General features: G+C 38.6%; 1 protein-coding gene and 1 pseudogene across 4 annotated transcripts in view; both read left to right on the top strand.

The window, feature by feature from the left end:
• The window catches only part of LOC119524510, a 47298-nt pseudogene extending 43198 nt beyond the window's left edge, over positions 1 to 4100 (top strand).
• LOC119524569 (zinc finger protein 596-like) overlaps positions 1 to 23755 on the top strand; it is a 131102-nt gene that overhangs the window by 43127 nt on the left and 64220 nt on the right. The gene's annotated exons all lie outside the window — the stretch shown is intronic.

The following is a 23755-nucleotide window of genomic DNA, read 5'->3' as shown; positions in this document are numbered from 1 at the left end:
CTCTACATTATCCAGTTTGTTGCCATACAGTTGTTCATAGTATCTTCTTATAATTTTTTTAATTTCTTTGGGATCTGCAGTAATGTCACCCTTCTCATTCATTATTTTGTTTATATAGGTCTTCTCTCTTTCTGATTTTGTCAGTCTAGCTAGGAGCTTGTCAATCTTGTTGATCTTCTCAAAGAACCAACTTTTGTTGTTATTTATCCTCTCTATTGTTTTTTTGTTCTCTATGTCATTTATTTCTGCTTTAATCCTTGATATTTCTTTTCTTCTACTTGGTTTAGGATTGGTTTGCTGTTCATTTTCTAGCTTCTTCAGTTGATCCATTAGTTCTTTGATTTTGGCTCTTTCTTCCTTTTTTATATATGTGTTTAGTGCTGTAAATTTCACCCTCAATACCGCTTTTGCTACATCCCATAGGTTTTGGTATGTTGTGTTCCCATTTTCATTCGTCTCTATATATTTACCAATTTCTCCTTTAACCCACTGATTGTTTAGGAGTGTGTTGTTAAACCTCCAGGTATTTGTGAATTTTCTAAGTCTCTGATGGTTATTGACTTCTAATTGTATTCCATTGTGGTCAGAGAATGTGCTTTGAATAATTTCAGTCTTTTTAAATTTATTGAGCCTTGTTTTATGTCCCAGTATATGATCTATTCTGGAGAAAGTTCCATGAGCACTAGAGAAGTATGTGTATCCTGGTGATTTGGGATGTAATGTTCTATATATGTCTGTTAAATCCAGTTCATTTATCAGATTGTTTAGGTTTTCAATTTCCTTATTGGTCTTCTGTCTTGTTGATCTATCTATAGGAGAGAGTAATGTGTTGAAGTCTCCCACAATTATTGTGGAAACATCAATTGCTTCCTTTAGTTTTGCCAGTGTTTCTCTCATGTATTTTTTGGCACCTTAATTGGGTACATAAACATTTATAATTGTTATTTCTTCCTGTTGAATTGCCCCTTTTATTAGTATGTAGTGGCCTTCTTTGTCTCTCAAAACATCCCTGCATTTAAAGTCTATTTTGTCTGAGATTAATATTGCTACACCTGCTTTCTTTTGGCTGTAGCTGGCATGAAATATTTTTTCCATCCTTTCACTTTCAATTTCGTGTCCCTGTGTCTAAGATGAGTCTCTTGTATGCAGCATATTGATGGTTCATTTCTTTTGATCCATTCTGCAAATCTATATCTTTTTTTTAATATTCCTTTTTTTGAGATATATTCACATACCACAGAGTCATACAAAACAAATCGTACATTCGCTTGTTCACAGTACAATTACATAGTTGTACATTCATCACCAAAATCAATCCCCAACACCCTCATTACCACACACACAAAAATAACCAGAATAATAATTAAAGTGAAAAAGAGCAACTGAAGTAAGAAAGAACACTGGGCGCCCTTGTCTGTTTGTTTCCTTCCCCCACCTTTCCACTCATCCATCCACAAACTAGACAAAGGGGAGTGTGATCCCCATAGCCCCTCCAATCCCACTGTCTCCCCTCATAAGCCACAGTTTTATACAATTGTCTTCGAGATTCATGGGTTCTGGGTTGTAGTTTGATAGTTTCAGGTATCTGCCACCAGCTACCCCAATTTATTAGAACCTAAAAAGGGTTGTCTATATTGTGCATAAGAGTGCCCACCAGAGTGACCTCTTGGCTCCTTTTGGAATCTCTCTGCCACTGAAGCTTATTTCATTTCCTTTCACATCCCCCTTTTGGTCAAGAAGATGTTCTCCATCCCATGATGCCGGGTCTACATTCCTCCCCGGGAGTCATGCAAATCTATATCTTTTAATTGGGGAGTTTTATCCATTTACATTCAACTTTATAACCTTGAAGGCATTTCTTGAATCAGCCATCTTATCCTTTGGTTTATGTTTGTCATATATATTTTTCCCTCTCTCTATTAATATCCTTTAATATACCCATACCAAATCTCTTTAGTACTGAACCTTTCTCTATGTCTCTCTCTCCTCTTTGTTTCTCTGTCTGTAGGGCTCCCTTTAGTATCTGAAGTAGGGCAGGTCTCTTGTTAGCAAATTCTCTCAGCATTTGTTTGTCTGTGAAAAATTTAAGCTCTCCCTCAAATTTGAAGGAGAGATTTGCTGGATAAAGTATTCTTGGTTGGAAACTTTTCTGACTCAGAATTTTAAATATGTCATGCCACTGCCTTCTCACCTCGATGGTGGCTACTGAGTAGTCACTACTTAGTCTTATGGTGTTTCCTTTGTATGTGGTGAATTGTTTTTCTCTTGCAGCTTTCAGAAGTTGCTCTTTCTCTTCCATATTTGACAGTGTGATCAGAATATGTCTCGGAGTGGGTTTATTTGGATTTATTCTATTTGGAGTTCACTGGGCATTTATGATTTGTGTATTTATGGTTCTTAGAAGATTTTGGAAGTTTTCCCCAACAATTTCTTTGAATACTCTTCCTAGACCTTTACCCTTTTCTTCTCCTTCTGGAACACCAATGAGTCTTATATTTGGACGTTTTATATTATCTGTCACATCTCTGAGGTCCATTTTGATTCTTTCAATTTTTTTCCCCGTTCTTTTGTGCTTTCATTTTCTGTTCTGTCATCTTCCAGGTCACTGATTCGTTGTTCAACTTCCTGTAGTCTTGTACTATGAGTATCCAGAATCTTTTCAATTTGGTAAGCAGTTTCTTTAATTTCCATAAGATCATCTATTTTTTTTTATTTAGTCTTGTAATGTCTTCTTTATGCTCCTCTGTGGTCTTCTTGATGTCCTTTATATCCTGTGCCATGCTTTTCTTCATGTCCTTTATATCCCATGTCATGGTCTCGTCATTCATCTTTAGTTCTTTGATTAGTTGGTCTAGGTACGTGTCTCCTCTGATCTTTTGATTTGGGTGCTTGGGCTTGGGTTATCCATATCGTCTGGTTTTTTCATATGCTTTAAAATTTTCTGTTGTTTTTGGCCTCTTGGCATTTGCTTAACTTGATAGGGTTCTTTTAGGATTTGTGACCAATTGAAATCCTTATCTCTAATTTGTCTGATCTACAGCTTTGTGGAGTACACTTTCTCTAACTAACCAGCAGGTGGTGTCCATGAGCCACCTGTTCCCCTCAAGCCAGTTCTCCGTCCCTTTGCCTTTGTGGTGAGTGGGGGAGTGAGTCTTGAGGGGTCCAATTGGTGTACCAAGCTTGTGTGTGTAGTTGGTATTGCCCACCCTGTATACGGGGCATGTGTCTGGGTGGTCAGGGAGGGGGGTGGCTCTAACAATCAAATCTCCTTGGTGTTCCTGGAGTTTTAAAGCTGTTGCAATAGTCTAATCTTTCAGTTCAGTCCTGCCACAGTTTGTCTCTGCCACTGACCCGCAAGTCCTTTGTATGGCCCCTGAGACTTGCGAGTGGGTCCCTCTTCTAGGCCGTGCACCCCTGGTCCTTTGTTGAGGGATGATTGTGCTATGTCACAGGTAAGTGTTGTCCCCCCAGGGTGGTTCTGGGCTGCAGGGGTGTGTAGGGAGGCTCCCAGTCTGCTGAGTGGATGCCCCCCTTTCTTGGGAAGTTGTGTTTAGTGAATTTTCTCAGCCACTGGATTGCCTTTTGTCTCAGAGCTCTCTTAGTTGTGCTCTTGTCTTGACCTGCCCAAACTGCAAGTCTTTGAGGCTTTCTGTATTGGGCTTCTTACTTAGAGTACTTGTTTTAGAAAAAGAGAAAAAAAAAAGGGATTAAAAAAAGGCCCTCCTGGCAGATCTAATAGGTTATTGAAATGCTAAGAGACAAAGCAATTAGGGCCGTTAAGGAAAGGTCCAGGGGGCAGAGAGATCAGTTTTTCTTTGGGATTTGCATATGAGCCTCAGGGCCTGAGCTCTGCCCTTCCCCTTTCTATGTTCACCATAACTCCAAAAAGCCTCCACTTTTCTTTTTGGACTTCTCTTGCTGTTTCTTGCTATCCCTGTCTCCTCTCTGCTGGGCTGGCTGCTCTCACATTCTCTGATATCTGGTCTCAGTCTATGTATGGTTGGAGTTTGAATCAGTAGAATGAATTTCCGATGACAGCCACCACTGCAGTTCTCCCTTCTTGTTCCCAGTGCTCATGGCCCCTCCTACCACAGGATTGAGCCTGGCAGGGAGGGGCGCGGGTCCCCTGGCCGCAAAAACTTACAGATTTCACTGATGTCAGCAGTTCCACATGTTCATGAGTGTTGTATGAAGTATGCCCAAAGTCACATTGCTCTGTGGTGTCCAGTCCACGCAGTTCCTGGCTTTCTACCTACTTTCCTGGAGGAGTAACTAAAACATACACCTCACCACTCCACCATCTTGCCCCACCCCTGTAGGAGGTTTTTGATGAGTGATTGAATATCTTTACTTTTGATTGGTTTGTTGAGGTCTTCTGTTTCTTCTCAAGTTATTGTAGGTTTCATTGATTCTCTATTTTTCTCCAATTCATTTATTTCAACTTTAATCTTTGTCATTTCTTATCTTCTACTTGCTTTAAGCTTAGTTTCATGCTCTTTCTCTAGTTTCTTAGGTTCTTCAATTAGGTCTTTGACTTTAGCTCTTTCTTCCTTATTAATGTAAGCATTTAGAGCAATAAATTTCCCTCTCATCATTGCCTTCACTGCATTGCATGTATTTTGATACATAGTATTCTCATTTTAATTCTTCTCCAGATATTTACTGAGTTCTCTTGAAATTTCTTCAGTTCACTGATTGTTTAAGATTTTGTTATCCTCCATATATTTGTGAAAGTTCCAGTTCTTTGGTGGTTATTGATTTCCAACTTCCTTTCATTACGATCAGAGAAAATGGTTTGAATACTTTCAATATTTAAAAATGATTATGATCTTATTAATATGCAGAGTATAGTATATTATAATTATAATCTTATTATTTATAATTAATTATAATCTTATTAACTATACAGACTATAAAATATTGTGCCCCAGCATATGATCTATCTTGGAAAATGTTCCATGAACATTTAAGAAGTATGTATATCCTGGTGTTTGGGGGTGCAACAGTCTAAAAATGTCTGTTCGATCTAATTTATTTATCATATTATTTAGGTTCTTTATTTCCTTTTTGATCATCTTTCTGTGTTCTATCTATACAAGAGCATGGTGTGTTGAAATCTCCCACTGTTATTATAGAAATGTTTGTTGTTCCCTTCACTTTTTGCCAGTTTTAGCCTCAGGTACTTTGGAGCTCCTTAACTGGGTACATAAACATTTATGATTGTTACTTCTTATTGGTGTATTGCCCCTTTCCTTAATATATGGCGTCCTTCCTTGTCTCTTAGGACATCTTTATATTCCAGGTCTATTTTGTCTGATATTAGTATAGCCACCCTAACTTTCTTTTGATTACTACTCACATGGAGTATCTTTTCCATTCTTTTGCTTTCCACATGTTTGTATTTTTGGGTCTAAGATGAGTCTCTTGTAAACAGCATATAGATGGATTATATTTTTAAATCCATTCTGCCAATTCCTCCAGAGTTTTGTACCAGTGATCATTGCCTTTTTTTCCACCAAATCTCTGGGGAAAGGTTTTCAGTAGCTGTTTACAACACCATGTTGATGATGTCATTCAGCCCCATAATTTTGTGATTGTGTAAGAGATGAGTAGACTTTACTCCAGTGAGGCAAAGTCCCACTCATAAGACAGCCTTGGGATTTTAAAAGAATACCCTCACTCAGCTTTAACCTTACAAAAGAAAGTCATCAATACAGAACCCGAAGATCCAAGATATCAGTGATTTTTCTACTGTCATTTGAAAATGGCATCAGATACAAGGATAATGCTCCACCTAGAAATAAGCCTTATCAACCAGTGTTGCCTCATTCAGCTCAAGTCCACTTTCATAGCCAAAGCATAAGATCTGGTACAGTATTCTGTGGAAATCCAGGAAGAACAACAGGCACAAAAGAGAAAGTCCAGATTGTTGCTGTCTGTGACAGAAATATTGATCCATTCTCATTCTTGCATAAGTCATTTTATGTGTAAAGGCTTACAAATTAATTTGTTGGCATTTATTATTTAAGAGTTTATTATTTATTTGTATCATTTATAATAGTGAAATCTAGATGTTGAGACCTATTTGGTCCATAGATGTGGGTACAGTTTATTTTGCTTGAAATTTTTTCTACTTTAAGTATATTTAGAGTAAATGTTATTAAATGCCAGAGTATAAAATCTTTGGAACCATAAAAAAGAAACCTTAAATGATGTAGATATTATCAAGGTTGCAATCATTTAGGGAAAAGTAAAATAAATGCTCATTTTAATCCAAGAGAAATTTTATGGATTCAATATTTGCTAATTAAAATGATTATGTTTAACAGGACACTTGTAGCATTCATTCATGTAATGTCATTTTTACTAGTTTCATCGGTACACATTTACACAATTAATAATGGAAAAAAGTTTAAAAAAGATGAGTAATAGAGTAGAGAATCTCTCTTACCTATTTAACCAGATTGCATATATAATTTCTACTTAAAATATAACAAAAATAGGAAGCTATTTCTCAGATAGAGTACTTGACATGAGTAGACTGATATGTAAAACTCTTGATTGAATATTGATGTTTCAGAATGTGCTAAATAGATTAAGACTTAAGTTAACCCTAAATGTGGTAAGGATGGTGAACATTATCAAAGTTTATGACAGAGTAAGAATCTCTATATCTAGAAATTCTCCATGTATAGGAGTCTCAGAGAAACTAGATGGCTGTCAGTGGGGAATATCATCCCACCTGAAACATCCTGAGTGTGAACAATCACTGCATCCACATTTGCAGGCATATTTCTGTGAATGTTTAGTTGACACCTATATGCATTATTTATTTTACAATTTCACGTTTGTACTTTCATATTGTGAATACATTTTTTCTTAAAATTCATTCTAACTTGAAAGTATGGTTTTTTTACGCTGTTTAATGAATGAACTGTGCGTATATTTGGGGATATGCTTAAATGTTAACACCGTACTTGCTTATAAGTGAGTATTTCATATTGGAACCCATAGTGGTAAAAATACAAACATGACTTGTACCAGTTCACATTCTATTTTCTGTTGATTCAAGAGGAGAAGATATTTGGCAGCTTTTCCTACTTGCTACAGACTCCTCTAAATCCAGGCATTGCTGAGAAGATTGTATTGACTTGGAATATATGCTTTCTTGTTTTCACTTCAGCTCTGAGTCATAGCTTTGTGAAAAATATGGTCCCATGTTGTTCTGGTTTGCTAATGCTGACGGAATTCAAAACACCAGAAACAGATTGGCTCTTATAAAGGGGGTTTATTTGATTACACAGTTACAGTCTTCGGTCCATAAAGTGTCCAAGGTAGTGCATCAGCAATCGGGTACCTTCACTGGAGTATGGCCAATGGTGTCAGGAAAACCTCTGTTAGCTGGGGAGGCACATGGCTGGTGTCTGCTCCAGAGTCCTGGTTTCAAAATGGCTTTCTCTCAGTATGTCCCTTACTAGGCTTCAGCTTTTCTCCAAAATTTCACTCTCAGTTGCTCTTGGGGCTTTTGTCCTCTCTTACCTTCTCTGGAGCAAGAGTCTGCTTTCAACATCCATCTTCAAACTGTCTCTCATCTGCAGCTCTTATCTCAGCTCCTGGGCATTCTCCAGAGTGTCCTTGGCCGTAGCAAGCTCGCTTTTTCTGTCTGAGGTTATAAGGTGCTCCAGTAATTTAATTCAGACCCACCCTGAATGGGTGGGGCAACACCTCCATGGAAATTATCCAACCAAAGGTCTTATCCACAGCTGATTGACTCACATCTCCATGGAAACAACCTAAGGATTCCAAAATCTAATCAACACTAATATGCCCACACAAGATTGCATCAAAGATAATGGAGTTTTAGGGGACATAATATATAGAACTGACACAAATGTACTAAATTTGTCAGCCAAATGCTAGATTAAATGACTACACTGTAGTCCCTGATTGCTATCCCATATATAGTTGCTTTTTCATTTTGATTTGTGTAAGAGTGTTACAATAGAAACACCGGTAAACAACTTTTATACTATTAAAAGACTTTTTTCCCTTCCTAAATGTTTTAATTGTAATGTATTTTGCTCATTGAAGAAGCTTTATATGAACCTTGCAACTTTGTTGGTAGCTTGAGGTTGATTACTGTGGTTGCATTTTTCACTGTAGAAATAGTACAAGTATGATTTAGTTCAGTTTTTTAGTATTAGCTATGCATTGGGTCGTTTAATTTCATTAGTTTCATGAAATGTTTCTTGTATTTTAATCTATTTAGATAAATTTTGTGGTTTTTTTTTCCATTTTGTCTTATACCTCAAGTTGGTAGATTTTTTTTTTCTAATTCAGTTTTATTGAGATATATTCACATACCCTACAGTCATCCACAGTGTACGGTCAGTTGTTCACAGTACCATCATATAGTTGTGCAGTCATCACCGAAATCAATTTTTGAATAATTTCACTACTCCAAAAAACTTTAAAGTAAGAATAAAAATACACTAAAGAAGAACAACAAAAACATCTCATGCCTCCCTTCCCCTCTATTATTTAATTTTTGTCCCCATTTTTCTGCTCATCTATTGTACACTGGATAAGGAGAGTGTGAGCCACAACATTCTCACAATCACACAGTCACACTGTGTAAGCTGCACGGTTATACAATTATTTTCAAGAATCAAGGCTAATGGGTTGCAGTTCAACAGTTTCAGGTATTTCCTTCTAGCTATTCCCATACACTAAAAACTAAAAAGGAATATCTGTAACACACAAGAATAACCTCCAGAATATCCTTTAAACCCAATTTGAAGTCTCTCATCCACTGAAACTTTATTTGGTTTCATTTCTCTTCCACTTTATGGCCAAGAAGACTTTCTCAGTCCCTCAAAGCTGGGTCTGGGTTCATCCTTGGGAGTCATGCCCACATTCCCAGGGAGATTTCTACCCCTGGGAGTCTTGTCCCATGTAGGGGGAAGGGAAGTGAGTTTACCTGCCTAGTGGGCTTAGAGAGAGGCCACATCTTAGCAATAAAAGAGGTCCTCTGGGGGAGACAGGCTAAATTATAAGTACTCTTAGCCTCTCCATTGCAGTTACAAGCTTCATAAGGGCAAGTCCCAAAATCGAGGGCTTCACTTTCTAAATTGTTAGTCTCTAATGCTTGTGAGAATATCAGTAATTCTCCAGGGGGGTAAGTTTAATATTTACACCTTTTTCCCCAGTCCCTCATGGGTGCTTTGCAAATACATTTTTATTCTCTGCCCAATTTACCTTGGGATGTATTCAGGTTTCACACTGGCCTATACAACCAGATTTCACTCATTTAAAATTCCAGGAGGCGGGGCAAGATGGCAGACTGGTGAGCTGTATGTTTTAGTTACTCCTCCAGGAAAGTAGGTAGAAAGCCAGGAACTGCGTGGACTGGACACCACAGAGCAATCTGACTTTGGGCATACTTCACACAACACTCATGAAAACGTGGAACTGCTGAGATCAGCGAAATCTGTAAGTTTTTGCGGCCAGGGGACCCGCGCCCCTCCCTGCCAGGCTCAGTCCCGGGGGAGGAGGGGCTGTTAGCTCCGGGAAGGAGAAGGGAGAACTGCAGTGCCAGCTCTTATCAGAAACTCATTCTACTGATCCAAACTCCAAACATAGACAGACTGAGACCAGACAGCAGAGAATCTGAGAGCAGCCAGCCCAGCAGAGAGGAGACAGGCATAGAAAAAAAACAACACGAAAAACTTCAAAATAAAAGCGGAGGATTTTTGGAGTTCTGGTGAACACAGAAAGGGGAAGGGCCCGGAGGCGCATATGCAAATCCCGAAGAAAAGCTGATCTCTCTGCCCTGTGGACCTTTACTTAATGGCCCTGGTTGCTTTGTCTCTTAGCATTTCAATAACCCATTAGATCTCTGAGGAGGGCCCGTTTTTTTTTGGTTTTTTTTTTTTTTGTTTGTTTGTTTTTTTTAATCCTTTTTTCTTTTTCTAAAACAATTACTCTAAGAAGCCCAATACAGAAAGCTTCAAAGACTTACTATTTGGGCAGGTCAAGTCAAGAGCAGAACTAGGAGAGCTCTGAGACAAAACGCAATAATCCAGTGGCTGAGAAAATTCACTAAACACCACAACTTCCCAAGAAAAGGGGGGTGTCCGATCACAGCCATCATCCTGGTGGACAGGAAACACTCCTGCCCATCACCAGCCCCATAGCCCAGAACTGCCCCAGACAACCCAGTGTGACGGAAGTGCTTCAAATAACAGGCACACACCACAAAACTGGGCGTGGACATTAGCCTTCCCTGCAACCTCAGCTGATTGTCCCAGAGTTGGGAAGGTAGAGCAGTGTGAATTAACAAAGCCCCATTCAGCCATCATTTCAGCAGACTGGGAGCCTTCCTACACAGCCCAGCAGCCCAGAACTGCCCTGGGGGGACGGCACTCACCTGTGACATAGCACAGTCATCCCTCAACAGAGGACCCGGGGTGCACGGCCTGGAAGAGGGGCCCACTTGCAAGTCTCAGGAGCCATACGCCAATACCAAGGACTTGTGGGTCAGTGGCAAAGACAAACTGTGGCAGGACTGAACTGAAGGATTAGACTATCGCAGCAGCTTTAAAACTCTAGGATCACCAGGGAGATTTGATTGTTAGAGCCACCCCCCCCTCCCTGACTGCCCAGAAACACGCCCCATATACAGGGCAGGCAACACCAACTACACACGCAAGCTTGGTACACCAATTGGACCCCACAAGACTCACTCCCCCACTCACCAAAAAGGCTAAGCAGGGGAGAACTGGCTTGTGGAGAACAGGTGGCTCGTAGACGCCACCTACTGGTTAGTTAGAGAAAGTGTACTCCACGAAGCTGTAGATCTGATAAATTAGAGATAAGGACTTCAATTGGTCTACAAATCCTAAAAGAACCCTATCAAGTTCAGCAAATGCCACGAGGCCAAAAACAACAGAAAATTATAAAGCATCTGAAAAAACCAGACGATATGGATAACCCAAGCCCAAGCACCCAAATCAAAAGACCAGAAGAGACACAACACCTAGAGCAGCTACTCAAAGAACTAAAGATGAACAGTGAGACCATAGTACGGGAGATAAAGGAAATCAAGAAGACCCTAGAAGAGCATAAAGAAGACATTGCAAGACTAAACAAAAAAATGGATGATCTTATGGAAATTAAAGAAACTGTTGACCAAATTAAAAAGATTCTGGACACTCATAGTACAAGACTAGAGGAAGTTGAACAACGAATCAGTGACCTCCAAGATGACAGAATGGAAAATGAAAGCATAAAAGAAAGAATGGGGAAAAAAATTGAAAAAATCGAAATGGACCTCAGGGATATGATAGATAATATGAAACGTCCGAATATAAAACTCATTGGTGTCCCAGAAGGGGAAGAAAAGGGTAAAGGTCTAGGAAGAGTATTCAAAGAAATTGTTGGGAAAACTTCCCAAATCTTCTAAACAACATAAATACACAAATCATAAATGCTCAGCGAACTCCAAATAGAATAAATCCAAATAAACCCACTCCGAGACATATACTGATCACACTATCAAATACAGAAGAGAAGGAGCAAGTTCTGAAAGCAGCAAGAGAAAAGCAATTCACCACATACAAAGGAAACAGCATTAAGACTAAGTAGTGACTACTCAGCAGCCACCATGCAGGCAAGAAGGCAGTGGCACGATATATTTAAAATTCTGAGTGAGAAAAATTTCCAACCAAGAATACTTTATCCAGCAAAGCTCTCCTTCAAATTTGAGGGAGAGCTTAAATTTTTCACAGACAAACAAATGCTGAGAGAATTTGATAACAAGAGACCTGCCCTACTGGAGATACTCAAGGGAGCCCTACAGACAGAGAAGCAAAGAAAGGACAGAGAGACTTGGAGAAAGGTTCAGTACTAAAGAGATTCGGTATGGGTACAATAAAGGATATTAATAGACAGAGGGGAAAAATATGACAAACATAAACCAAAGGATAAGATGGCTGATTCAAGAAATGCCTTCACGGTTATAACGTTGAATGTAAATGGATTAAACTCCCCAATTAAAAGATATAGATTCGCAGAATGGATAAAAAAAAATGAACCATCAATATGTTGCATACAAGAGACTCATCTTAGACACAGGGACACAAAGAAACTGAAAGTGAAAGGATGGAAAAAAATATTTCATGCAAGCTACAGCCAAAAGAAAGCAGGTGTAGCAATATTAATCTCAGATAAAATAGACTTCAAATGCAGGATGTTTTGAGAGACAAAGAAGGCCACTACGTACTAATAAAAGGGGCAATTCAGCAAGAAGAAATAACAATCGTAAATGTCTATGCACCCAACCAAGGTGCCACAAAATACATGAGAGAAACACTGGCAAAACTAAAGGAAGCAATTGATGTTTCCACAATAATTGTGGGAGACTTCAACACATCACTCTCTCCTATAGATAGATCAACCAGACAGAAGACCAATAAGGAAATTGAAAACCTAAACAATCTGATAAATGAATTAGATTTAACAGACATATACAGGTCATTACATCCCAAATCACCAGGATACACATACTTTTCTAGCGCTCATGGAACTTTCTCCAGAATAGATCATATGCTGGGACATAAAACAAGCCTCAATAAATTTAAAAAGATTGAAATTATTCAAAGCACATTCTCTGACCACAATGGAATACAATTAGAAGTCAATAACCATCAGAGACTTAGAAAATTCACAAATACCTGGAGGTTAAACAACACACTCCTAAACAATCAGTGGGTTCAAGAAGAAATAGCAAGAGAAATTGCTAAATATATAGAGACGAATGAAAATGAGAACACAACATACCAAAACCTATGGGATGCAGCAAAAGTAGTGCTAAGGGGGAAATTTATAGCACTAAATGCATATATTAAAAAGGAAGAAAGAGCCAAAATCAAAGAACTAATGGATCAACTGAAGAAGCTAGAAAATGAACAGCAAACCAATCCTAAACCAAGTAGAAGAAAAGAAATAACAAGGATTAAAGCAGAAATAAATGACATAGAGAACAAAAAAACAATAGAGAGGATAAATATCACCAAAAGTTGGTTCTTTGAGAAGATCAACAAGATTGACAAGCCCCTAGCTAGACTGACAAAATCAAAAAGAGAGAAGACCCATATAAACAAAATAATGAATGAAAAAGGTGACATAACTGCAGATCCTGAAGAAATTAAAAAAAATTATAAGAGGATACTGTGAACAACTGTATGGCAACAAAGTGGATAATGTAGAGGAAATGGACAATTTCCTGGAAACATATGAACAACCTAGACTGACCAGAGAAGAAATAGAAGACCTCAACCAACCCATCACAAGCAAAGAGATCCAATCAGTCATCAAAAATCTTCCCACAAATAAATGCCCAGGGCCAGATGGCTTCACAGGGGAATTCTACCAAACTTTCCAGAAAGAACTGACACCAATCTTACTCAAATTCTTTCAAAACATTGAAGAAAATGGAACACTACCTAACTCATTTTATGAAGCTAACATCAATCTAATACCAAAACCAGGCAAAGATGTTACAAAAAAGGAAAACTACCGGCCAATCTCCCTAATGAATATAGATGCAAAAATCCTCAACAAAATACTTGCAAATTGAATCCAAAGACACATTAAAACAATCATACACCATGACCAAGTGGGGTTTATTCCAGGCATGCAAGGATGGTTCAGCATAAGAAAATCAATCAATGTATTACAACACATTAAGAAGTCAAAAGGGAAAAATCAATTGATCATCTCAATAGATGCTGAAAAAGCATTTGACAAAATCCAACATCCGTTTTTGATAAAAACACTTCAAAAGGTAGGAATTGAAGGAAACTTCCTCAACATGATAAAGAGCATATATGAAAAACCCACAGCCAGCATAGTACTCAATGGTGAGAGACTGAAAGCCTTCCCTCTAAGATCAGGAACAAGACAAGGATGCCCGCTGTCACCACTGTTATTCAACATTGTGCTGGAAGTGCTAGCCAGGGCAATCCGGCAAGACAAAGAAATAAAAGGCATCCAAATTGGAAAAGAAGAAGTAAAACTGTCATTATTTGCAGATGATATGATCTTATATCTAGAAAACCCTGAGAAATCGACGATACAGCTACTAGAGCTAATAAACAAATTTAGCAAAGTAGCGGGATAGAAGATTAATGCACATAAGTCACTATGTTTCTGTATGCTAGAAATGAACAAACTGAAGAGACACTCAAGAAAAAGATACCATTTTCAATAGCAACTAAAAACATCAAGTACCTAGGAATAAACTTAACCAAAGATGTAAAAGACCTATACAAAGAAAACTACATAACTCTACTAAAAGAAATAGAAGGGGACCTTAAAAGATGGAAAAATATTCCATGTTCATGGATAGGAAGACTAAATGTCATTAAGATGTCAATTCTACCCAAACTCATCTACAGATTCAATGCAATCCCAATCAAAATTCCAACAACCTACTTTGCAGACTGGGAAAAGCTGGTTATCAAATTTATTTGGAAAGGGAAGATGCCTTGAATTGCTAAAGACACTCTAAAAAAGAAAAACGAAGTGGGAGGACTTACACTCCCTGACTTTGAAGCTTATTATAAAGCCACAGTTGCCAATACAGCATGGTACTGGCACAAAGATAGACATATAGATCAATGGAATCGAATTGAGAATTCGGAGATAGACCCTCAGATCTATGGCCGACTGATCTTTGATAAGGCCCCCAAAGTCACTGAACTGAGTCATAATGGTCTTTTCAACAAATGGGTCTGGGAGAGTTGGATATCCATATCCAAAAGAATGAAAGAGGACCCCTACCTCACCCCCTACACAAAAATTAACTCAAAATGGACCAAAGATCTCAATATAAAAGAAAGTACCATAAAACTCCTAGAAGATAATGTAGGAAAACATCTTCAAGACCTTGTATTAGGCGGCCACTTCCTAGACTTTACACCCATAGCACAAACAACATAAGAGAAAATAGATAAATGGGAACTCCTCAAGTTTAGAAGTTTCTGCACCTCAAAGGAATTTCTCAAAAAGGTAAAGAGGCAGCCAACTCAATGGGAAAAAATTTTTGGAAACCATGTATCTGACAAAAGACTGATATGTTGCATGTATAAAGAAATCCTACAACTCAATGACAAAAGTACAGTCGGCCCAATTATAAAATGGGCAAAAGATATGAAAAGACAGTTCTCTGAAGAGGAAATACAAATGGCCAAGAAACACATGAAAAAATGTTCAGCTTCACTAGGTGTTTGAGAGATGCAAATTAAGACCACAATGAGATACCATCTAACACCGATTAGAATGGCTGCCATTAAACAAACAGGAAACTACAAATGCTGGAGGGGATGTGGAGAAATTGGAACTCTTATTCACTGTTGGTGGGACTGTATAATGGTTCAGCCACTCTGGAAGTCAGTCTGGCAGTTCCTTAGAAAACTAGATATAGAGTTACCATTCGATCCAGCGATTGCACTTCTCGGTATATACCCGGAAGATCGGAAAGCAGTGTCACGAACAGATATCTGCACGCCAATGTTCATAGCAGCATTATTCACAATTGCCAAAAATGGAAACAACCCAAATGTCCTTCAACAGATGAGTGGATAAATAAAATGTGGTATATACACACGATGCAATACTACACGGCAGTAAGAAGGAACGATCTCGTGAAACATATGACAACATGGATGAGCCTTGAAGACATAATGGTGAGCGAAATAAGCCAGGCACAAAAAGAGAAATATTATATGCTACCACTAATGTGAACTTTGAAAAATGTAAAACAAATGGTTTGTAATGTAGAATGTAGGGGAACTAGCAATAGAGAGCAATTAAGGAAGTGGGAACAATAATCGAAGAAGAACAGATAAGCTATTTAATGTTCTGGGGATGCCCAGGAATGACTATGGTCTGTTAATTTCTGATGGATGTAGTAGGAACAAGTTCACTGAAATGTTGCTATATTAGGTAACTTTCTTGGGGTAAAGTAGGAACATGTTGGAAGTTAAGCAGTTATCTTAGGTTAGTTGTCTTTTTCTTACTCCCTTGTTATGGTCTCTTTGAAAAGTTCTTTTATTGTATGTTTGTTTTCTTTTTAACTTTTTTTTCATACAGTTGATTTAAAAAACAAGGGAAAGTTAAAAAAAAAAAAAAGAAAAACAAGGAAAAAAAAAAGATGCAGTGCCCCCTTGAGGAGCCTGTGGAGAATGCGGGGGTATTCGCCTACCCCACCTCCATGGTTGCTAACATGACCACAGACATAGGGGACTGGTGGTTTGATGGGTTCGGCCGTCTACCACAGGTTTTACCCTTGGGAAGACGGTTGCTGGAAAGGAGAGGCTAGGCCTCCCTATGGTTGTGCCTAAGAGCCTCCTCCCGAATGCCTCTTTGTTGCTCAGATGTGGCCCTCTCTCTCTAGCTAAGCCAACTTGAAAGGTGAAATCACTGCCCTCCCCCCTGCGTGGGATCAGACACCCAGGGGAGTGAATCTCCCTGGCAACGTGGAATATGACTCCCGGGGAGGAATGTAGACCCGGCATCGTGGGACAGAGAACATCTTCTTGACCAAAAGGGGGATGTGAAAGGAAATGAAATAAGCTTCAGTGGCAGAGAGAATCCAAAAGGAGCCGAGAGGTCACTCTGGTGGGCACTCTTACGCACACTTTAGACAACCCTTTTTAGGTTCTAAAGAATTGGGGTAGCTGGTGGTGGATACCTGTAACTATCAAACTACAACCCAGAACCCATGAATCTCGAAGACAGTTGTATAAAAATGTAGCTTATGAGGGGTGACAATGGGATTGGGAAAGCCATAAGGACCACACTCCACTTTGTCTAGTTTATGGATGGATGAGTAGAAAAATAGGGGAAGGAAACAAACAGACAAAGGTACCCAGTGTTCTTTTTTACTTCAATTGCTCTTTTTCTCTCTAATTATTATTCTTGTTATTCTTGTGTGTGTGCTAATGAAGGTGTCAGGGATTGATTTGGGTGATGAATGTACAACTATGTAATGGTACTGTGAACAATCGAAAGTATGATTTGTTTTGTATGACTGCGTGGTATATGAATATATCTCAATAAAATGAAGATTAAAAAAAAAAAAAAAGACATAATGCTGAGCAAAATAAGCCAGGCATAAAAAGAGAGATATTGTATGTTACCACTAATGTGAATTCTGTGAAAAATGTACAATGTTTTATAGTGTAGAATGTAGGGGACCTAGAGATACCAATTAATGGAGGGGGAATGATAATCTAATAAGAACAGATAAACTATGGAGGGTAATCTCAATGTTATGGGAATGCTCAGGAATGATTATGGTTTGTAAACTTTCTTGGATATAGTAAGATCATGTTGGAAGCAATAGAGTTATTTTAGGTTTTTTTTTTCTCTTATTCCTTTGTTTTCTTAGGGGTCGTTAATTTTCTTGGGGTATGGTAGGAACATGTTGGAAGCAATGTAGTTATTTTAGATTATTTGTTTTTCTTACTCCTCTGTTTGGACAGGGTTTATTAATTTTCTTGGGGTATGGTAGGAACATATTGGAAGCAAAGTAGTTATTTTAGGTTATTTGTTTTCCTTAATCCATTGCTTTGTTTGAAATGTTGTGGGGTTTTTTTGGTTGTTGTTTGCCTGTTTGTTTTTAATTTTTTGATAAACAAAGTTAAAAAATTGAAAAAAATCAGTAGAAAAATGGGAGTAAAAACTAAATGACAAATAGGGTGGGATGGGGGGATGGTTTGAGTATTCTCTTTTCACTTTTATTTTTTATTCTTATTCTGATTCTTTCTGATGTAAGGAAAATGTTCAGAAATAGATTGTGGTGATGAACGCATAACTATATGATCATACTGTGAACAGTTGATTGTATACCATGGATGACTGTATGGTTTGTGAATATATTTCAATAAAACTGAATTAAAAAAAAAATTCCATGTAATTATGGTGTTTGAATAAACTGACAATGCAAGTTAAATTATTTAGTGTGCTGCAGGAAATATAGGTCCTGCACCAAATAAACGTCTCTTCCCTTAGTCTCACATAGAAGTTGAAGTTTTCCTTTATACTTTATTCTGATTTACCTTAGTCCTAATAAGATCTGCTTCATTCTTATTTCTAATTGAAGCTGAACCCTTTTTCAGCTTTTAAAATAGTTGCTGTATGGGTTAATACTGACGTTCATAGGTGCTTAACTCTAGCTTTGAGTCTCTGGTGTCACACAGATACTTGAAGTTCCAGGGACTGATGAGGTTATACACAAAGAGTTCAACATCTCAAAATTTAGAGATAACCATTACAACTCAGGAGTAAATGTGACTGCTATAAGACCTTACAATCTAGGGACATTTACAGTAGGCTTCCCCTGATAACCTGTGATAATCTAAGATTCAATTCTCAGAGCTTGCCCATTATAGTTAGTCTACATTAGTGAGGTGTTATAATGTTTGTCTTCTTGTTTCTGGCTTAAATCACTCAAAATGCTGTCCTCAGGATCCATTCACCTTGTTGCATGCCTCACAACTTCATTCCTTCTTACAGCTGCTCAATATTCTATTGTATGCATACACCACAGTTCATCATTCTGCTCATCAGTTGATGTACCCTTAGGCCACCTCCATCTATTGCAGATCATGAATTCTGCCACCATAAAGACCAGTATACAAATGTCCATACATATCCCTGCCCTCAGTTCCTCTAAGTTTAAACCCAATAATGAGGATATGTAATGTTATGGCAACCACATACTTAGCTTCTTGTGGAAACACCATACTGTCCTCTAGATGGGCTGCACCATTCTACTTCCCCACCAACAATGAATAGGTACATCCCTCTGTCCATGTTTTCTCCAGGAGTTTTATTCCTCTGTTTATTTTTCCCCCTGCAATTTTATAAGGATAAATTCACATAGCATACAATCATCCACAGCATACAATCAGTTGTTCACAGAATCATCATAGTTTTTCATTCATCACCACAGTCAGCCCTTGGACACATCAGTAAATCACATCCAAAAAACCACAGGTTCATTTAAGTCAGTGCAAAGAAGGTGTTTGGCAAAATTCAACATCCTTTCTGATGAAAATGCCCAAAAGGATAGGAACAGAAGGGACCTTTCTCAATGTGATAAAGGCAATATTTGAAAAACCCACAGATAACATCATACTCAATGGGGAAAGACTGAAAGCTTTCCTCCTGAAATCGGGAGCAAGACAAGGATGCCCACTGTCACCGTTGTTATTCACCATTGTGCTGGAAGTTCTAATTAGAGCAATTAGGCAAGAAAAAAATAAAAGGCATCCAAATTGGAGAGGAGGAAAACTTCTACTGTTCGTAGATGACATGATCCTAGATATAGAAAATCTGGAAAAATCTACAGCAAAGCTACTAGAGCTAAGAAGTGAATACAGCAAAGTGGCAGAGCAAAGTACAAGATCAACTTGCAAAAATCAATAGTGTTCCTCTACACCAGTAATTAACAACATGAGGAGGAAATCAAGAAAAAAAGTTCATTTACGATAGCAGCCAAAAGAATCAGATATTTACAAATAAACTTAACCAAGGCCACAAAAGTTCTACACACAGGAAACTGCAAGAAATTGATAAAAGAAGTCAGGTAAATTTTAATTAGCGTCATTTTTTACAGACACAGTAATCTTCCAACTAGTATTGATCAGTCTTTCATTGCTGTACACATGGCATCTTTAAATTCATAGTTAAGTTTCCTTAAGTATCATAATCTTCTGGTCTTTCAAGCTTAGTGATAAGGGGAAAGCACAAGAAAAATTTCAATTGAGTAGTTTTATTTTATGAGCACTAATGTATTAAACTTGCTATATACTAAACAAAATATATTTTTATTTGAATTGTATATATGAGTTGGCTATTATAACTAGTTGATTTCTCATTGTGTTAGAGGTATTTTCAATGAACAATTTTAGTTGATTACCTCAGTTCACAGCTAATATGTTCCAAGGGACCATTTCACCCCAAGTCTGTGTTATACTTTATTATGTGAAGTCTGCAGTTTTATGACTATTAAAGCTGTTGGTGAGGCATAAGGAAAATTAGAATTGTGCTGTATATGAATCTTAAGTACAGGTTTTAGAAGACATTTGAACTTTACATTTGGGTTGAGGGCAATGTAGAAAAATCCTGTCTAGGGAACACTTATTTAAAAATTATCAGAGGAATTAATCTAGAAATGGGTGAGGGTAATTGAGTAGACAGAGAATAGGGAAGAAATTTCCACATAGAGGGACCAGCCTTCTCTGATGGAACCAAGTAGATTCATGATGAATAGGGGTCAGGTTCTATGAGGAACAGAGAGAGTTTTGTGCGATACATTGCTCCTAGGTTTCTTAACGGAATCACTGAGTGACAGTGAAAGGTTTGCATTTTTTTAGAAGAGCAAAGGTGATAAGTCCTCATTGTTTTCCCTCATCAGTCTGAGACTGCATTTACTTTCATAGACTCATAAGCAGATCTCACACTGTATATCAAAATGCTTATAAGCCTTTGCATCTGTCATCCAGGGAGTGTACTTCCGATTCCAGCCATCCCAATCTATATATGGAGATAGCCCCTCCTCCTCATTCTGTTCCTTGACTGAGGCATTCCACCTCTTAGCCACCCACTAACCTTGCTAGAAGGCTAGACATGGAAATGCCAGGCTGCACCCTGGTAGCTTCAGTAATGTCAGAAAGCCCCACACATGATTGGGGTGATGAATGCACAGCTATAAGATGGTACTGTGAATAGTTGATTGTACAACATGGATGATTGTATGGTATGTGAATATATCTCAATAAAACTGAATTAAAAAAAAAAACTTATTAGCAAAAAAAAAAAAAGCCCCACACAGTATGCTCTGATCTGAAACACGCTACCCTTCAGCTAGGAATCTCGCTACTGGAGCATCTTCTTTCTCTTAAATAGTCATGCTGAAGGGGTGGGTTGGAGAACCTTCATGTCCCTCATTATGTCCAGTGCCTTCATAAACACAGTCTAAGTGAGAGCAGTATGCCTGCTCTGTCAGGTCAACTTCAAAACAAATCTGTGTACTTGCCTGGATAAGACCCTGATGTAGCTGCTGCTTCAAAGCTTCACCCCATTCATACTTCATTTCTGAGCCACCTCTGAGGTGTAGCAGGCCACTAAGGTTCAGAGGAAGCCCATTCCCCACCTCCTAAGTGAAGGGTCTTAGCCCCCAGTTCCTTTCTCTCCTACCTGCATCCTCATAATGTGCATGGTCTTGGACCCTCAGAGGAAATCAGCTCTGCTCTGGGTAAGAGAAGGGATAGAACTGTCACTCAAGATTACAAATGGAGAGATATGTCCCACTCAGTGGTGTGGTTTCCTGTGTATGGAGAGCCAGAATCAGACCTCTGCATTCTGTGGCCCCTCATCTCTGTGCCAAGAGCTGCTGGGGAATAAGCAGGACGTCTTGTCCAGAACCTTGGCTCCGTTCTACTTTTTATTCTTTCTAGAGGCTCCCCTTGCTGGGCCAAAGAAGGTGAAGGTAGAGCTTCACTCAGTACCTATGAACTGAGGATGAAGGGTCAATACTATACTGCATTTCTCTCAGAGAAGGGGCAGCATGAAATTTTGTGTGATGGGCAGATGTTGAGATTTCGGTGATGTGACATGTGATGCATTTGATTGACCATTCCCAATGTCCCAAATGCCATATCATTTTAATGCAATTTTATTGAAATGTATTCACACACCATACAACCATCCAATGTGTATAACAGTGTATAACAGTTGTTCACAGTATCATATGGTTGTGCATTCATCACCTCGATCAAATTTTGAACATTTTCAATGCTCCAAAAAATAAAAATAAAAGTAAAAAGAACATCCCAAACACCCCATACCCCTCTTCTCTTCTATTATTCATTTACTTTTTTCCCCATTTTTCCAGTCATTTGTCCATACACTAGTAAAGGGAGTGTCGGCCATAGGGTTTTCACAATCATACATTAACACCATATAAGCTATTGTATGATCATCTTCAAGAATCAAGGAAAGTAGATTGCAGTTCAGCAGTTTCAGTCATTTCCATCTAGCTATTCTAGTACCCTAAATACTAAAAAGGGATATCTATATAATGCATAAGAATAACTTCCAAAATGACCTCTCAACTCCCATTTGAAATCTCTCAGCCACTGAAACTTTATTTTGGTTCATTTTTATTCCCCCTTTTGGTCAGGAAAACTTTCTCAATCCCATGATGTCAGGTCCAGGCTCATCCCCAGGAGTCATGTCCCATGTTGCCAGGGAGATTTACACTCCTGGGAGTCATGTCCCATGTAGTGGGGAGAGCAGTGAGTTTACCTTCCCAATTGGCTTAGAGAGAGGGCCACATCTGAGCACCAAGAGGTCCTCTGGGGGTGACTTTCAGGCACAATTATAAGTAGGCTTAGCCTCTCCTTTGCAGTTAGAAGCTTCATAAGGGCAAGCCCCAAAATTGAGGACTTAGCCTACTAAATTGGTAGTCCCCAATGCTTGGGAGAATATCAATTACCCATGTGGGGAAGTTTAATATTTCCACGTTTTCCCCTAGTCCCTCAAGGGGGCTTTGCAAATCCTTTTTATTCTCTGCCCAAATTACTCTGGGATGTATTGGGCTTCACACTAACCCATACAAACCAACTGATCTCATTCTGTGTGCAAGGTTCCATGTATTTATGGTGTTTGAGTAAACTGACCACACAAGTTAAATTATATAGTGTGTTAAAGAAAATATCAATTTTGCACCAAACGTCTCTTCCTTTGGTCCCACATAGAAGCTGAAGTTTTAAAACACAGTTAATATCATCCTCTACTCTTTAGTCTGATCTACCCCAATCTCAACCAAGTTCATTTTATTCATATCTCCATTCTAAGTCTGATCTCCTTTTCAGCCTCTTTAACAGTTGCTGCATGGGGCAATGCCAACACTCAGCTGCCAAACTCTGGCTCTAAGGCCCAGGTGCTGCACACACACCCAAAGCTCCAGGGACTGACCACACCACACCCAAACAGCTCAGCATCTCAGAATTTAGAAGTAACTGTTACAACTCATCAATAAATGTGACTTCTTTAAGAACTTACAATATAGGAACCTTTACAATAACACTTCAACTGATAACCCATTGTTCTAGTTTGCTAATGCTGCAGAATGCAAAACACGAGAGATGGATTGGCTTTTATAAAAAGGGGGTTTATTTGGCTACACAGTTACAGTCTTAGGGCCATAAAGTGTCCAAGGTAACACATCAGTAATTGGGTACCTTCACTGGAGGATGGCCAGTGGCGTCTGGAAAACCTCTGTTAGCTGGGAAGGCACATGGCTGGCGTCTGCTCCAAGGTTCTGGTTTCAAAATGGCTTTCTCCCAGGACGTTCTTCTCTAGCAAACTTGCTCCTCTTCAAACCATCACTCACAGCTGCACTGAGTTCCTTCTGTTATGTCAGCTCATTTATATGGCTCCACTGATGAACTTAGACCAACCCTGAATGAGCGGAGCAAAACCTCCATGGAAATTATCCAATCAGAGTCATCACCCACAGCTGGGTGGGGCACATTCCAAAGAAACACTCAAAGAATTACAATCTAATCAACACTGATAATGTCTGCCAACACAAGATTACATCAAAGATAATGGCGTTTGGGGGACATAATACATTCAAACTGGCACACCGATGCTCTCAGATTTAATTATAAGTTTA

This window comes from Choloepus didactylus (genome assembly GCF_015220235.1).
Source record: "Choloepus didactylus isolate mChoDid1 chromosome 11 unlocalized genomic scaffold, mChoDid1.pri SUPER_11_unloc2, whole genome shotgun sequence".
NCBI lineage: Eukaryota > Metazoa > Chordata > Mammalia > Pilosa > Megalonychidae > Choloepus > Choloepus didactylus.
The sequence above is the reverse complement of the archived record's forward strand: the minus strand, read 5'-3'. Positions and strand labels throughout refer to the sequence as shown.